Source organism: Nerophis ophidion, linkage group LG23, assembly GCF_033978795.1.
Source record: "Nerophis ophidion isolate RoL-2023_Sa linkage group LG23, RoL_Noph_v1.0, whole genome shotgun sequence".
NCBI lineage: Eukaryota > Metazoa > Chordata > Actinopteri > Syngnathiformes > Syngnathidae > Nerophis > Nerophis ophidion.
In genome coordinates, this window is record NC_084633.1 from 23407384 (window position 1) to 23422849 (window position 15466).

A 15466-nucleotide genomic window follows, 5' to 3' on the forward strand; every position below is an offset into this window, starting at 1 on the left:
CTCTCTTGCCTCCTCCGACCGGCCGCCCCAGAACATGGGATGTTTCCACCGTGGAGGAGGGGGAAGAAAAAAAATCTCAGGCCGGCCCCAACGGCTGCCTTCGCTTTGCCTCAGAGACACTGGCGGTCAGCACACCCGTGGCCACACCCCTCCGACTTTCAGGTACAACCATATAATCTCACTAGAACACTAGTAACACAATAAGCAGATAAGGGATTTTCCAGAATTATCCTAGTAAATGTGTCTAATAACATCTGAATCGTTCCCACTGCCCTCGTCTTTTTTTTCTTCTAGGCCTTCATTCTCAGTTTCCTCATCCACAAATCTTTCATCCTCGCTCAAATTAATGGGGAAATTGTCGCTTTCTCGGTCCGAATACCTCTAGCTGCTGGTGGCCATGATTGTAAACAATGTTCAGATGTGAGGAGCTCCACAACCCGTGACGTCACGCGCGCATCGTCTGCTACTTCCGGTACAGGCAAGGCTTTTTTATTAGCGACCAATAGTTGCAAACTTTATCATGGATGTTCTCTACTAAATCCTTTCAGCAAAAATATGACAATATGGCGAAATGATGAAGTATGACAGATAGAATGGACCTGCTATCTCCGTTTGAATAAGAACATCTCATTTCAGTAGGCCTTTAAAGCTGCTTTTTACTTGTAGTCCTGTTTGTGTCCAAGTCTGTAGTGTGGGACATAGTACAAAAGGAGGACAATCTGTCAATAGCCTGTTGAGGGCAGCAATATACCTAAGATATACTACAAGTCTGCTGGAAATAGAAAGAAGAAGAAGAAGAAGAAGGAAAAAGCAAGATGGCGTTTGATGGAGAATGTCTAAACGTTGGCATTCTAGTTCTGTATTTTTAATCAGTGCATACATGTGCACATATATGTCCTTTAATAGAGTAAACATCCTCAATAATTGTTTGTATCCGAATACCGAATACCGGGCCAGGACATTGGCTTCATTGCAAGTGGACTTTAATTTACATTTACAAGTTACAATGTGATTTCAAAAATAAATATACATCGTCACATCTTTTATGATGATTGTGAAGGATAGAAAAAAATTCCCGCCAAAAATTGCAGTTCCCCTCTAATGTCAAACGATTAAATTTAAAACTTAACGTTTATGAGCATTAACTGATGAAGCCTATTTGGATGAGAGGACCAGTTGTGATGGATTGAATGTCCTGAGAATAAAATGTTGTGCTTACTTGGACTGTGATGAAGCTGTGAGGACTCACGTTTCATTACAAAGTTCCTAAATAAAAATATTGTTCATGGAATTATTGAGACATTTCTAGAATGTATTTATGATTTTTATGAGATTTGGATTGAATTTAATATATTCTAAGGCCAGCGTGGCTCGGTTGGTAGAGCGGCTGTGCCAGCAACTCAACGGTTGCAGGTTTGATCCTAGTCACTGCCGTTGTGTCCTTGAGCAAGGTACATTACCCACCTGCTCCCAGTGCCACCCACACTGCTTTAAATGGAACTTAGATATTGGGTTTCACTATGTAAAGCACTCTGAGTCACTAGAGAAAAGCACTAAATAAATATACTTCACTTCATTTAAAAGGGAATCTTACTTTCTTTGGGTTTCGCCTATCAAGAACACACGTTTTTTTTCTTCTTTTTCATGCATTCTAAGTAGTAAATAAATGCGATCAAAAGTCTGTTTACAATAGAGGCAATTAGAGTTGCATTATTCTGCCTACAAAGAACTTAAAAAGCATCCAAACACCTCCATTTAGGTTTTATGTACATGCAGTATGTATATGTTGGTAGGTTGGTAATGCATGTCATCCTGCCAGCTGCTATGCTGACACTTATTTTAGTAGCTGTCATTAAAGACAAGGCTGGTAAGGTAGGGACTATGGACAATTATCAACCTATCGCCCGGGCCAGCATGCTATCTAAAGTGCTGGAAAGTGTGCTAATATACAGAGTTGGGGATCTTATTTGCACCGCAGACATCCAATTTGGCCTGAAGAGCAAGTACAGCACTGACTTGTGTATTTATGCTTTAAAAGAAGCAGAAGAATAATACAGAGCGCAGGGTTCTACAATGTCGGTGGGGTTTATTGACGCATCTAAGGCATTTGACAGAGTCAACCATCTCCAACTCTTCAGCAATCTGAAGCACAGGGGTGTTGTGGGTATATTCTGGCATATTGCTACCACAGGCAGACCATGCAGGTCAAATGGGGGAGTAGTTTATCCTCTCTCTTTAGAGTTGGCAATGGGGTACGGCAGGGTGGGCTTCTATCACCAGGCAGAACAGAATGCATGATGGGGAACACCTTCATCAACCACTTGATGTACGCTGATGATTTGACCATTATATCTCCCAGTAGTGCAGGCTTCCAGCAGCTTCTTAACATATGCTCACACTTTGGAGTCAGCCACAAAGAGTATGGTAATGATATGTAGGACCAAGGAGGATCAACATCCTCATTTCCAAGGTTTCTATTTGTCTGGTCAAACCCTGTCTGTGTGCAACAATGTCAAATACTTAGGCCGCATCATCAATGACAAGATGGAGGATGATGCTGACATGCTTAGACCGAGAAGAAAGCCAATATGCTGGTGAGAAAATGTCATTACTGCTCTGATAAGGCGAAGGTGTACTTGTTTAGAGCTTACTGCACCCCTATGTACACAGCACCCCTCTGGGTGAGGTTCAAGAAAAAGAACTTGCACAAACTCCAGGTTGCATATAATGAGTGTCTCAGAATCCTGCTCAGAAAGGCCAGGGGTAGTAGTGCCAGCAAGCTTTTTTGTCATTTAGGGATAAACACCTTCCACGCCACCCTGAGAAAACTGATGTTTAAGTTTATATGTAGACTGCAGGGGCCTGAGAATGCTTTTATTATACAGACAACCAATTCTAGGTGTAGTTCTGTTAGGTACCAATCCTATATATGGAAACACTGGTATGTGTGCCTCATAATGCCAAGGTCCTGGGTTCGGATCTTTCTCTGTGGAGTTTGCATGTTCTCCCCGTGACTGCGTGGGTTCCCTCCGGGTACTCTGGCTTCCTCCCACCTCCAAAGACATGCACCTGGGGATAGGCCCCTCCCACCTCCAAGGACATGCACCTGGGGATAGGCCCCTCCCACCTCCAAAGACATGCACCTGGGGATAGGTTGATTGGCAACACTAAATGGTCCCTAGTGTGTGAATGTTGTCTGTCTATCTGTGTTGGCTCTGTGATGAGGTGGCGACTTGTCCAGTTTATACCCCGCCTTTCGCCCGAATGTAGCTGAGATAGGCTCCAGCACCCCTTGCGACCCTGAAAGGGACAAGTAGTAAAACATGGATGGATGGATGTTATCTGTGCCTTTAAAATAATGTGTAGAAGCGTCTTAATGTATATTTTTATTGCAGCTTAAATGTATGTTTTATTTTTTTACTGAATATGCACAAGCATCGATTTCAGTTTATTCTACAAATGGACTGGCATAGGTAACTCATTTTCACGAGTAGTTAAATTTGACAGAACAAGGACAACCATGGGGTTACAAGTAACATCATGTCATGGCTGACTTCAGTTTGCAATCATTTCTACAACTCTTATTTATTTGTGATGTAGTGATTGGAGCACATACTTGTTGCTCACTAAAAACATTCATGAAGTTTGCTTCTTTTATGAATTTATTATGGGTCTACTGAACATGTGAGCAAATGTGCTGGGTCAAAAGTGTACATACAGCAATGTTAATATTTGCTTACATGTCCCTTGGCAAGTTTCACTGCAAAAAGACGCTTTTGGTCGCCATCCACAAGCTTCTGCTTGAATTTTTGACCACTTCTCTTGACAAAATTGGTGCAAGTCAACTAAATGTGTTGGTTTTCTGACATAGACTTGCTTCTTCAGCATTGTCCACACATTTAAGTCAGGACTTTGGGAAGACCATTCTAAAATCTTAATTCTAGCCTGATTTAGCCATTCCTTTACCACTTTTGAGGTGTGCTTGGGGTCATTGTCCTGTTGGAACACCCAACTGCGCCCGAGACCCAACCTCCCCCCTGATGATTTTAGCTTGTCCTGAAGAATTTGGAACTAATAATCCTTTTTCATTGTCCCATTTGAAGCACAATACTACCACCAGCATGTTTGACTGTAGGTATGGTGTTCCTGGGATTACAGGCCTCACCTTTTCTCTTCCAAACATATTGCCGGGTATTGTGGCCAAACAGCTCATTTTTTGTTTCATCTGACCACAGAACTTTACTCCAGAAAGTTTTACCTTTGTCCATGTGATGTCAGATGAAACAAAAATGTAGCTGTTTGGCCACAACACCCAGCAACATGGTTGGAGGAAAAAAAGGTGAGGGCTTTAATCCCAGGAACACCATGCCCACCGTCATTGCTGTTTGTATACTAACATTGCTGTATTTATAATAATATTGCTGTATATATACTGCATATAACATTGCTGTATATATAATAATATTGCTGTATATATACTGCATATAACATTGCTGTATTTATACTTTTGGCCCAGCATATTTGGTCACATTTTCAGTAGAGCCATAATAAATTCATAAAAGAAGCAAAGTTCATTGTTTTTAGTGAGCAACAAGTATGTGCTCCAATCACTACATCACACAAAATAAGGGTTGTAGAAATGATTGCAAATGGCCATGACATGATGTTCTTTACAAGTGTATGTAAACTTTTGAACACAACTGTATTTACATCATCCTCACAAGACAATCAAACTTGTCATCCACAATATATTTAAGAATAATGTTGGTAATGAAGTATAAAGTTAGTAAAGATGTGAGAGTAAGAAGTAAACAAAGCTGTTCTGTGTAACACAACTTGATGATGTTTCTTATAATAAACATCCAGTAGTTGATGTTGTCGCTCCTTCTCCTCTTTTCTTGGCCAAAGTTCCTCCTCATACTTTGCTGTGGTTCTTTGGCACATTTTCACACAATCACAACACTTTACACTCACATTAGTTCCCTACTTAGCGATGTTTAAATAACTTCCTCGTCTCTTTGTTCGCAGCTAACAAGCTAAGCTAACTAGCCAGCTAAACTAGCTGCAAGCTACCTTAAGTGAAGCTATCAAACAGGAGAAGTAAACTCAGACTAATGTATCCGGCTACAAACAATTATTAACCGTGTGTACTCTATGAAACAACATATATGTAAGAATACAGAAATATAATGCCCGCGTTTAGGCCTTCTCCGTCAGACGCCATCTTGCTTTATCACCCCATCGGTCCACGCATGCGCGTACCAGACGTCACTTCCGTTAACTTGTTTTGCCACACTTACTTACCATGCTTCTTTAGTCCTTCCATCGATCCATTTCTACCGCTTATTCCCCTTTTGGTGGTCGCGTTCTTTGGTGTCATCTGTACTTCAATAACAATGTCATCATAAACCATTACATACAAAACAAACATTAAAAAATACGTTGTTCTTTATGAAATCGCACACCTTAAAGATGTATCTAGCAGCCTTAAATGGAAAACAAAACAATTTTTTTTTTTACTATTTTATAATAATTCATTTATTTCTGAAAAGGTAAAATATATTTTTTGTTAGGTTTCAGTAAGTATTTGGTTTAAAAAATATCATCATTTAAAAAATAAATGATGCGATGGGAGTTAGTGGCGCCCCCGTGCGTCATTCATTGCAATGGCAGAAGTGGTTGAAATTGTGGCGATACACCTTGTCCATCCATTTTCTACCGCTTATTCCCTTTTTTTAATTCCCTCTGAACACCAGGTTGACTGATGGAGGCCAGGTTGATTGACAATTGAAAGGGTGAAACTGTAGGACACAAACATTGTAAATGCATGAATTAAATGAACTTAATAATGTCATATCACAGACCACAGATTATTAAGTATTCCATGTGACTTAAATCTAAGTTTAACTTTGTCACACACCACTGTATGTATTGTTATGATGACTAAATACCAGTGACAGATGAGACGTCTACTATTTACCGGTGAATTCTATAAGTAACAGTACAACAAACGTCCACCAGATGGAGGCAGATGACAACAAATGAAAGTTAGCTGGCATGGACAAGTGATGTAATCAGAGATCGTCTAACATCATAAAACACACACATTTCACAGCTAAATATGATTCATTGTGTACTATAAACATTAAAGATAGGTACATAGCAACAGCATAAGATGTAATAGTTGGTCAAATCCCCTCAGGTGACTAGAGGGCGCCTTGTTAGACACTGAGTCCAAACCCGGGTTGGCCAAACTCTCTCTCCACACGACTCTGGAAAGGAGCACACATCAGTGACCTCTAGAGGACTACGCCAGTAAATACACAACATTGCTACTATGTCTTACATTGTTGTATTCATATATGTTTATTCATCCATCCATCCGTCTTCTTCCGCTTATCTGAGGTCGGGTCGCGGGGGCAGCAGCCTAAGCAGGGAAACCCACACTTCGCTCTCCCCAGCCACTTCGTCCAGCTCCTGGATCCCGAGGCGTTCCCAAGGTGTCTTGGGTCTTCCTGGTGGCCTCCTACCCGTCAGACGTGTCCTAAACACCTCCCTATGCGTTCAGGTGGCATCCTGACCAGATGCCCTAACCACCCCATCTGACTCCTCCATATGTTTATATTAATATATGTTTATATTGTTCACAAAATGAAAGTCAAAATCATTTAATGATTTTGAAAACGTTCCCTGTATTTACTGGGTGGTGTGATCAATACCAACATGTACAGTAACGCCCACAAACACTTGCACTTTGTCAGCAAAGTTCTTGTAAAAAGAAAAGAAGAATGTTGCCGAGCTAATGTCCCGCCTATCCTCCCCCGAGCCACTCACGACTTCATCTGGGACACAAAGGACAAGACAAAAAGTGAAAGACAGCTTTAAGGACTTCAACACAAAATGTGTGCATCCTTTCTAACGGCCACTGGGGGGCAGTAGAGGTAACTATTCCAGCAAGGTTTTCCAAAGTGTTTTACAAGGTCTGACTCCAATTGCCTACCTGGTCTGTGTGACTACACTCTGGCAACCCATGTTGTCTGATATAGTCCTCAAACATACATTTTGCTACTGTAAAGACACGCTGGAAAAGGTTGACATAGCGTGTAAAGTAGTCTTTAAACCACAAGTACACACCCGTTGTCCTGAGATGTAACAGGTAACTCAGTAATATTCATAGTAGCAGATCTTCCATCCATCCATTTTCTACCGCTTATTCCCTTTCGGGGTCGCGGGGGGCGCTGGCGCCTATCTCAGCTACAATCGGGCGGAAGGCGGGCTACACCCTGGACAAGTCGCCACCTCATCGCAGGGCCAACACAGATAGACAGACAACATTCACACTCACATTCACACACTAGGGCCAATTTAGTGTTGCCAATCAACCTATCCCCAGGTGCATGTCTTTGGAGGTGGGAGGGGCCTATCCCCAGGTGCATGTCTTTGGAAGTGGGAGGAAGCCGGAGTACCCGGAGGGAACCCACGCATTCACGGGGAGAACATGCAAACTCCACACAGAAAGATCCCGAGCCTGGATTTGAACCCAGGACAGTAGCAGATCTTATCATGTAGAAATGTACCATCCTTATCTTTCATGATGGTCCCTGCTCTTAAAGGCCTACTGAAATGAGATGTTCTTATTTAAAGGGGTATAGCAGGTCCATTCTATGTGTCATACTTGATCATTGCGCCATATTGCCATATTTTTGCTGAAAGGATTTAGTAGAGAACATCCATGATAAAGTTTGCAACTATTGGTCGCTAATAAAAAAGCCTTGCCTGTACCGGAAGTAGCAGACGATGTGCGCGTGACGTCACGGGTTGTGGAGCTCCTCACATCTGAACATTGTTTAAAATCATGGCCACCAGCAGCTAGAGTGATTTGGACCGAGAAAGCGACAATTTCCCCATTAATTTGAGCGAGGATGAAAGATTGGCCCTGCACTCTTCAGCATCTACATGCTGCCGCTAGGTGACATCATATACAAATACGGTGTTAGCTTTCACTGTTATGCTGATGACACCCAACTCTACATGCCCCTAAAGCTGACCAACACGCCGGATTGTAGTCAGCTGGAGGCGTGTCTTAATGAAATTAAACAATGGATGTCCGCTAACTTTTTGCAACTCAACGCCAAAAAAACGGAAATGCTGATTATCGGTCCTGCTAGACACCGACCTCTATTTAATAATACAACTTTAACATTTGACAACCAAACAATTAAACAAGGCGACACGGTAAAGAATCTGGGTATTATCTTCGACCCAACTCTCTCCTTTGAGGCACACATTAAAAGCGTTACTAAAACGGCCTTCTTTCATCTCCGCAATATCGCTAAAATTCGCTCCATTCTGTCCACTAAAGACGCTGAGATCATTATCCATGCGTTTGTTACGTCTCGCCTCGATTACTGTAACGTATTATTTTCGGGTCTCCCCATGTCTAGCATTAAAAGATTACAGTTGGTACAAAATGCGGCTGCTAGACTTTTGACAAGAACAAGAAAGTTTGATCACATTACGCCTATACTGTATATACCTTTATATACATATATACATACATATATACCTATACTGTATATACCTTTATATACATATATACATACATATATACCTATACTGTATATACCTTTATATACATATATACATACATATATACCTATACTGTATATACCTTTATATACATATATACATACATATATACCTATACTGGCTCACCTGCACTGGCTTCCTGTGCACTTAAGATGTGACTTTAAGGTTTTACTACTTACGTATAAAATACTACACGGTCTAGCTCCATCCTATCTTGCCGATTGTATTGTACCATATGTCCCGGCAAGAAATCTGCGTTCAAAGGACTCCGGCTTATTAGTGATTCCCAAAGCCCAAAAAAAGTCTGCGGGCTGTAGAGCGTTTTCATTTCGGGCTCCAGTACTCTGGAATGCCCTCCCGGTAACAGTTCGAGATGCTACCTCAGTAGAAGCATTTAAGTCTCACCTTAAAACTCATTTATATACTCTAGCCTTTAAATAGACTCCCTTTTTAGACCAGTTGATCTGCCGTTTCTTTTCTTTTTCTTCTATGTCCCACTCTCCCGTGTGGAGGGGGTCCGGTCCGATCCGGTGGCCATGTACTGCTCGCCTGTGTATCGGCTGGGGACATCTCTGCGCTGCTGGTCCGCCTACGCTTGGGATGGTTTCCTGCTGGCTCCGCTGTGAACGGGACTCTCGCTGCTGTGTTGGATCCGCTTTGGACTGGACTCTCGCGACTGTGTTGGATCCATTGTGGACTGCACTTTCACAGTATCATGTTAGACCCGCTCGACATCCATTGCTTTCCTCCTCTCTAAGGTTCTCATAGTCATCATTGTCACCGACGTCCCACTGGGTCATTATTGTCACCGACGTCCCACTGGGTCATTATTGTCACCAATGTCCCACGGGGTGTGAGTTTTCCTTGCCCTTATGTGGGCCTACCGAGGATGTCGTAGTGGTTTGTGCAGCCCTTTGAGACACTAGTGATTTAGGGCTATATAAGTAAACATTGATTGATTGATTGATTTGTGGATGAGGAAAGTTAGAGTGAAGGACTATGAAAAAAAAGAAAAAAAAGGCGACGGCAGTGGTAGCGGTTCAGATGTTATTAGACACATTTACTAGGATAATTCTGGAAAATCCCTTATCTGCTTATTGTGTTACTGTTAGAAAAATTGTGTGTAAATTATCAAAAAACTTTCAGCTCTCTGAGATTCCACTGAGCAGTTGAGAGCGTTACTAGTGTTTTAGTGAGATTATATGGTACCTGAAAGTTGGAGGGGTGTGGCCACGGGTGTGGTGACCGCCAGTGTCTCTGAGGGAAGCCACGTTTCCCGACAAGGCGAAGCGAAGGCAGCCGTGGGGGCCAGGCTAAGCTTTTTTTCCCCCTCCTCCACGGTGGAAGCATCCCACGTTCGGGGGCGGCCGGTCGGAGGAGGCAAGAGAGTCCGCAGGTGCCTCTTTGACAGGTGCAGGACGAACGACGCATGCTCTCCGCGCATGTCTACAGTGAGAGCCAACTTATTACCACAATTTTCTCACCGAAACCTGCCGTTTGACATGTGTTAGGGAACCGTGTTCGCTTGACCGCTCTGTTCCATAGTAAAGCTTCAACGTCATCTTTTGGGAATGTAAACAAGGAAACACCGGCTGTGTTTGTGTTGCTAAAGGCAGCCGCAATACACCGCTTCCCACCTACATCTTTCTTCTTTGACGTCTCCATTATTAGTTGAAAAAATTGCAAAAGATTCAGCAACACAGATGTCCAGAATACTGTGTAATTATGTGATTAAAGCAGACAACTTATAGCTGGGATCGGGGCTGGAACAAAATGTCCGCTACAATCCGTGACGTCACGCGCACGCCTCATCATACGCGCCATCATACCCTAACGTTTTCAACAGGATACTTCACGGGAAATTTAAAATTGCAATTTATTAAACTAAAGCGGCCGTATTGGCATGTGTTGCAATGTTAATATTTCATCATTGATATATAAACTATCAGACTGTGTGGTGGCTAGTAGTGGCTTTCAGTAGGACTTTAAGCGGCTTGAAACAAGCGTCCAGTCAATGTTTGGCTTTACCGTGTCGGATTTCACATTTCACTTTCCTTTTCTTGGATGCTTTGCCACCAGAAAATTCAGCCTCACGCTTTTCCTCTCCTCCCACTTTTAGTAGTTTGGCCACAGCGATTCAATGGCATGAATTGTTTCAGCTTTAGTTTTTACTTCCTGATCCAACACTGGCTTGGAATCTAACCCATGCAAGGCAGAAGTGCCAAATGTGACTGACGATCCCAAACAGAAAGAAAAGTCTAAAATGGGTGAAGTCAGCAGAAAGCGAACAAGAGCCAAGGTGAAAGATGTTCTTCTGCTTGGAGACGGCACATATCTAACATTAACATACACACCTTGATGAGTTACCCACTAGATGTCTAAAGTCTGTGCTGAGCAGTTTGTCAGCACAATTCCTTCATCTCGTTAACGCAGGGGTCGGGAACCTTTTTGGCTGAGAGAGTCAAAAAGCCAAATATTTTAAAATATATTTCCGTAAGAGCCATACATTTTTTTTTAACACTGAACACAACAAAACACGTGCATTTTTAAGTAAGACCAACATTTCTAGAGTATAATAAGTTTCTTATTATTTGTAATAACATTGTTATTCTGAAGCTAACTGTGGAGGGGGCGTGGCCTGCGGGCCTGCAGCGAACTGGGATGTGCCAGTACCGGCTTCGAAATCAGCGACAGGTGCGTAGATGGCTCACCTGGGCCTTGTTATCTAATCACCTGTCGCTCTGTTATAAGCAGCAGCCAGGAGGAGAGACGGGGTTGGGGCTGGAAATACAATTGCTGGAAAGCAACTGAGAGACTTATTGAAGAATAAAACAATATTGTAACCCTGAAACAGGCTCTCATGTCGGTGCTTGGTGCTCCGAAGAACCCCCAGGAGGGCAAGCCCCACACTAACCAAAAATAGATAAATAATTTCTTACCATTAACGCAACTTCTTGAACAGGTGCGGTAGAAAAACGGATGGATTAAAAATGCATGAGAATGTTTTATATTTTTAATATCATTTTTAACACTTTGATTACAAGTGGAATTATTCATTACTTATCGTTTTAAGCAACGTAAGCTCAGATTTATCTGAGAGCCAGATGCAGTCATCAAAAGAGCCACATCTGGCTCTCGAGCCATAGGTTCCCTACCCCTGAGTTAAGGTCTCACTTCAGACTGGAACATTTGCAAAGGCCTTAAAGGGGCTGTTTGCAACATTTACACAGATGTCTAGAGGGCGCTGACTTTCCAATTGATTTCACACAGCATATCCCTCCTTCTTTCAGCTTCTAGGACGTAATGATGTAACTACATACCTGCGTAACACATGCATTAGTTGTTAGCTGATAATAGTCATTTGGATGTAATGATGTAACTACATACCTGCGTAACACATGCATTAGTTGTTAGCTAATAATAGTCATTTGGATGTAATGATGTAACTACATACCTGCGTAACACATGCATTAGTTGTTAGCTAATAATAGTCATTTGGATGTAATGATGTAACTGCATATCTGCGTAACACATGCATTAGTTGTTAGCTAATAATAGTCATTTGGATGTAATGATGTAACTACATACCTGCGTAACACATGCATTAGTTGTTAGCTAATAATAGTCATTTGGATGTAATGATGTAACTACATACCTGCGTAACACATGCATTAGTTGTTAGCTAATAATAGTCATTTGGATGTAATGATGTAACTACATACCTGCGTAACACATGCATTAGTTGTTAGCTAATAATAGTCATTTGGATGTAATGATGTAACTGCATACCTGCGTAACACATGCATTAGATGTTAGCTAATAATAGTCATTTGGATGTAATGATGTAACTACATACCTGCGTAACACATGCATTAGATGTGGCTGTTGTTAGCTAATAATAGTCATTTGGATGTAATGATGTAACTACATACCTGCGTAACACATGCATTACATGTGGCTGTTGTTAGCTAATAATAGTCATTTGGATGTAATGATGTAACTACATACCTGCGTAACACATGCATTACATGTGGCTGTTGTTAGCTAATAATAGTCATTTGGATGTAATGATGTAACTACATACCTGCGTAACACATGCATTAGTTGTTAGCTAATAATAGTCATTTGGATGTAATGATGTAACTACATACCTGCGTAACACATGCATTAGTTGTTAGCTAATAATAGTCATTTGGATGTAATGATGTAACTACATACCTGCGTAACACATGCATTAGTTGTTAGCTAATAATAGTCATTTGGATGTAATGATGTAACTACATACCTGCGTAACACATGCATTAGTTGTTAGCTAATAATAGTCATTTGGATGTAATGATGTAACTACATACCTGCGTAACACATGCATTACATGTGGCTGTTGTTAGCTAATAATAGTCATTTGGATGTAATGATGTAACTACATCCCTGCGTAACACATGCATTAGTTGTTAGCTAATAATAGTCATTTGGATGTAATGATGTAACTACATACCTGCATAACACATGCATTACATGTGGCTGTTGTTAGCTAATAATAGTCATTTGGATGTAATGATGTAACTACATACCTGTGTAACACATGCATTACATGTGGCTGTTGTTAGCTAATAATAGTCATTTGGAAGTAATGATGTAACTACATACCTGTGTAACACATGCATTAGTTGTTAGCTAATAATAGTCATTTGGATGTAATGATGTAACTACATACCTGTGTAACACATGCATTAGTTGTTAGCTAATAGTCATTTGGATGTAATGATGTAACTACATAACTGCTTAACACATGCATTAGTTGTTAGCTAATAATAGTCATTTGGATGTAATGATGTAACTACATACCTGCGTAACACATGCATTAGTTGTTAGCTAATAATAGTCATTTGGATGTAATGATGTAACTACATACCTGCATAACACATGCATTAGATGTGGCTGTTGTTAGCTAATAATAGTCATTTGGATGTAATGATGTAACTACATACCTGCGTAACACATGCATTAGTTGTTAGCTAATGATAGTCATTTGGATGTAATGATGTAACTACATACCTGCGTAACACATGCATTAGTTGTTAGCTAATAATAGTCATTTGGATGTAATGATGTAACTACATACCTGCGTAACACATGCATTACATGTGGCTGTTGTTAGCTAATAATAGTCATTTGGATGTAATGATGTAACTACATACCTGCGTAACACATGCATTAGATGTGGCTGTTGTTAGCTAATAATAGTCATTTGGATGTAATGATGTAACTACATACCTGCGTAACACATGCATTAGATGTTAGCTAATAATAGTCATTTGGATGTAATGATGTAACTACATACCTGCGTAACACATGCATTAGATGTTAGCTAATAATAGTCATTTGGATGTAATGATGTAACTACATACCTGCGTAACACATGCATTACATGTGGCTGTTGTTAGCTAATAATAGTCATTTGGATGTAATGATGTAACTACATACCTGCGTAACACATGCATTACATGTGGCTGTTGTTAGCTAATAATAGTCATTTGGATGTAATGATGTAACTACATACCTGCGTAACACATGCATTAGTTGTTAGCTAATAATAGTCATTTGGATGTAATGATGTAACTACATACCTGCGTAACACATGCATTAGTTGTTAGCTAATAATAGTCATTTGGATGTAATGATGTAACTACATACCTGCGTAACACATGCATTAGTTGTTAGCTAATAATAGTCATTTGGATGTAATGATGTAACTACATACCTGCGTAACACATGCATTAGTTGTTAGCTAATAATAGTCATTTGGATGTAATGATGTAACTACATACCTGCATAACACATGCATTAGTTGTTAGCTAATAATAGTCATTTGGATGTAATGATGTAACTACATACCTGCGTAACACATGCATTACATGTGGCTGTTGTCAGCTAATAATAGTCATTTGGATGTAATGATGTAACTACATACCTGTGTAACACATGCATTACATGTGGCTGTTGTTAGCTAATAATAGTCATTTGGATGTAATGATGTAACTACATACCTGTGTAACACATGCATTAGTTGTTAGCTAATAATAGTCATTTGGATGTAATGATGTAACTACATACCTGTGTAACACATGCATTAGTTGTTAGCTAATAATAGTCATTTGGATGTAATGATGTAACTACATATCTGCGTAACACATGCATTAGTTGTTAGCTAATAATAGTCATTTGGATGTAATGATGTAACTACATACCTGTGTAACACATGCATTATTTGTTAGCTAATAATAGTCATTTGGATGTAATGATGTAACTACATACCTGCGTAACACATGCATTAGATGTTAGCTAATAATAGTCATTTGGATGTAATGATGTAACTACATACCTGCGTAACACATGCATTAGTTGTTAGCTAATATTAGTCATTTGGATGTAATGATGTAACTACATACCTGCGTAACACATGCATTAGATGTTAGCTAATAATAGTCATTTGGATGTAATGATGTAACTACATACCTGCGTAACACATGCATTAGATGTGGCTGTTGTTAGCTAATAGTCATTTGGATGTAATGATGTAACTACATACCTGCGTAACACATGCATTACATGTGGCTGTTGTTAGCTAATAATAGTCATTTGGATGTAATGATGTAACTACATACCTGCGTAACACATGCATTAGTTGTTAGCTAATAATAGTCATTTGGATGTAATGATGTAACTACATACCTGCGTAACACATGCATTAGTTGTTAGCTAATAATAGTCATTTGGATGTAATGATGTAACTACATACCTGCGTAACACATGCATTAGTTGTTAGCTAATAATAGTCATTTGGATGTAATGATGTAACTACATACCTGCGTAACAC

The 15466-nt window shown here is 40.3% G+C and overlaps 1 protein-coding gene and 1 long non-coding RNA gene across 2 annotated transcripts in view; both read right to left on the reverse strand.

The window, feature by feature from the left end:
• The window catches only part of LOC133541802 (golgin subfamily A member 6-like protein 25), a 245703-nt gene that overhangs the window by 63981 nt on the left and 166256 nt on the right, over window positions 1–15466 (reverse strand). The window lies entirely within an intron of this gene.
• LOC133541479 (uncharacterized) lies at window positions 6108–8114 on the reverse strand. Its single transcript, XR_009803890.1, has 2 exons — window positions 6347–8114; window positions 6108–6272 (listed from the first exon to the last, which is right to left on the reverse strand). It is a non-coding gene; the product is annotated as an uncharacterized LOC133541479 (long non-coding RNA).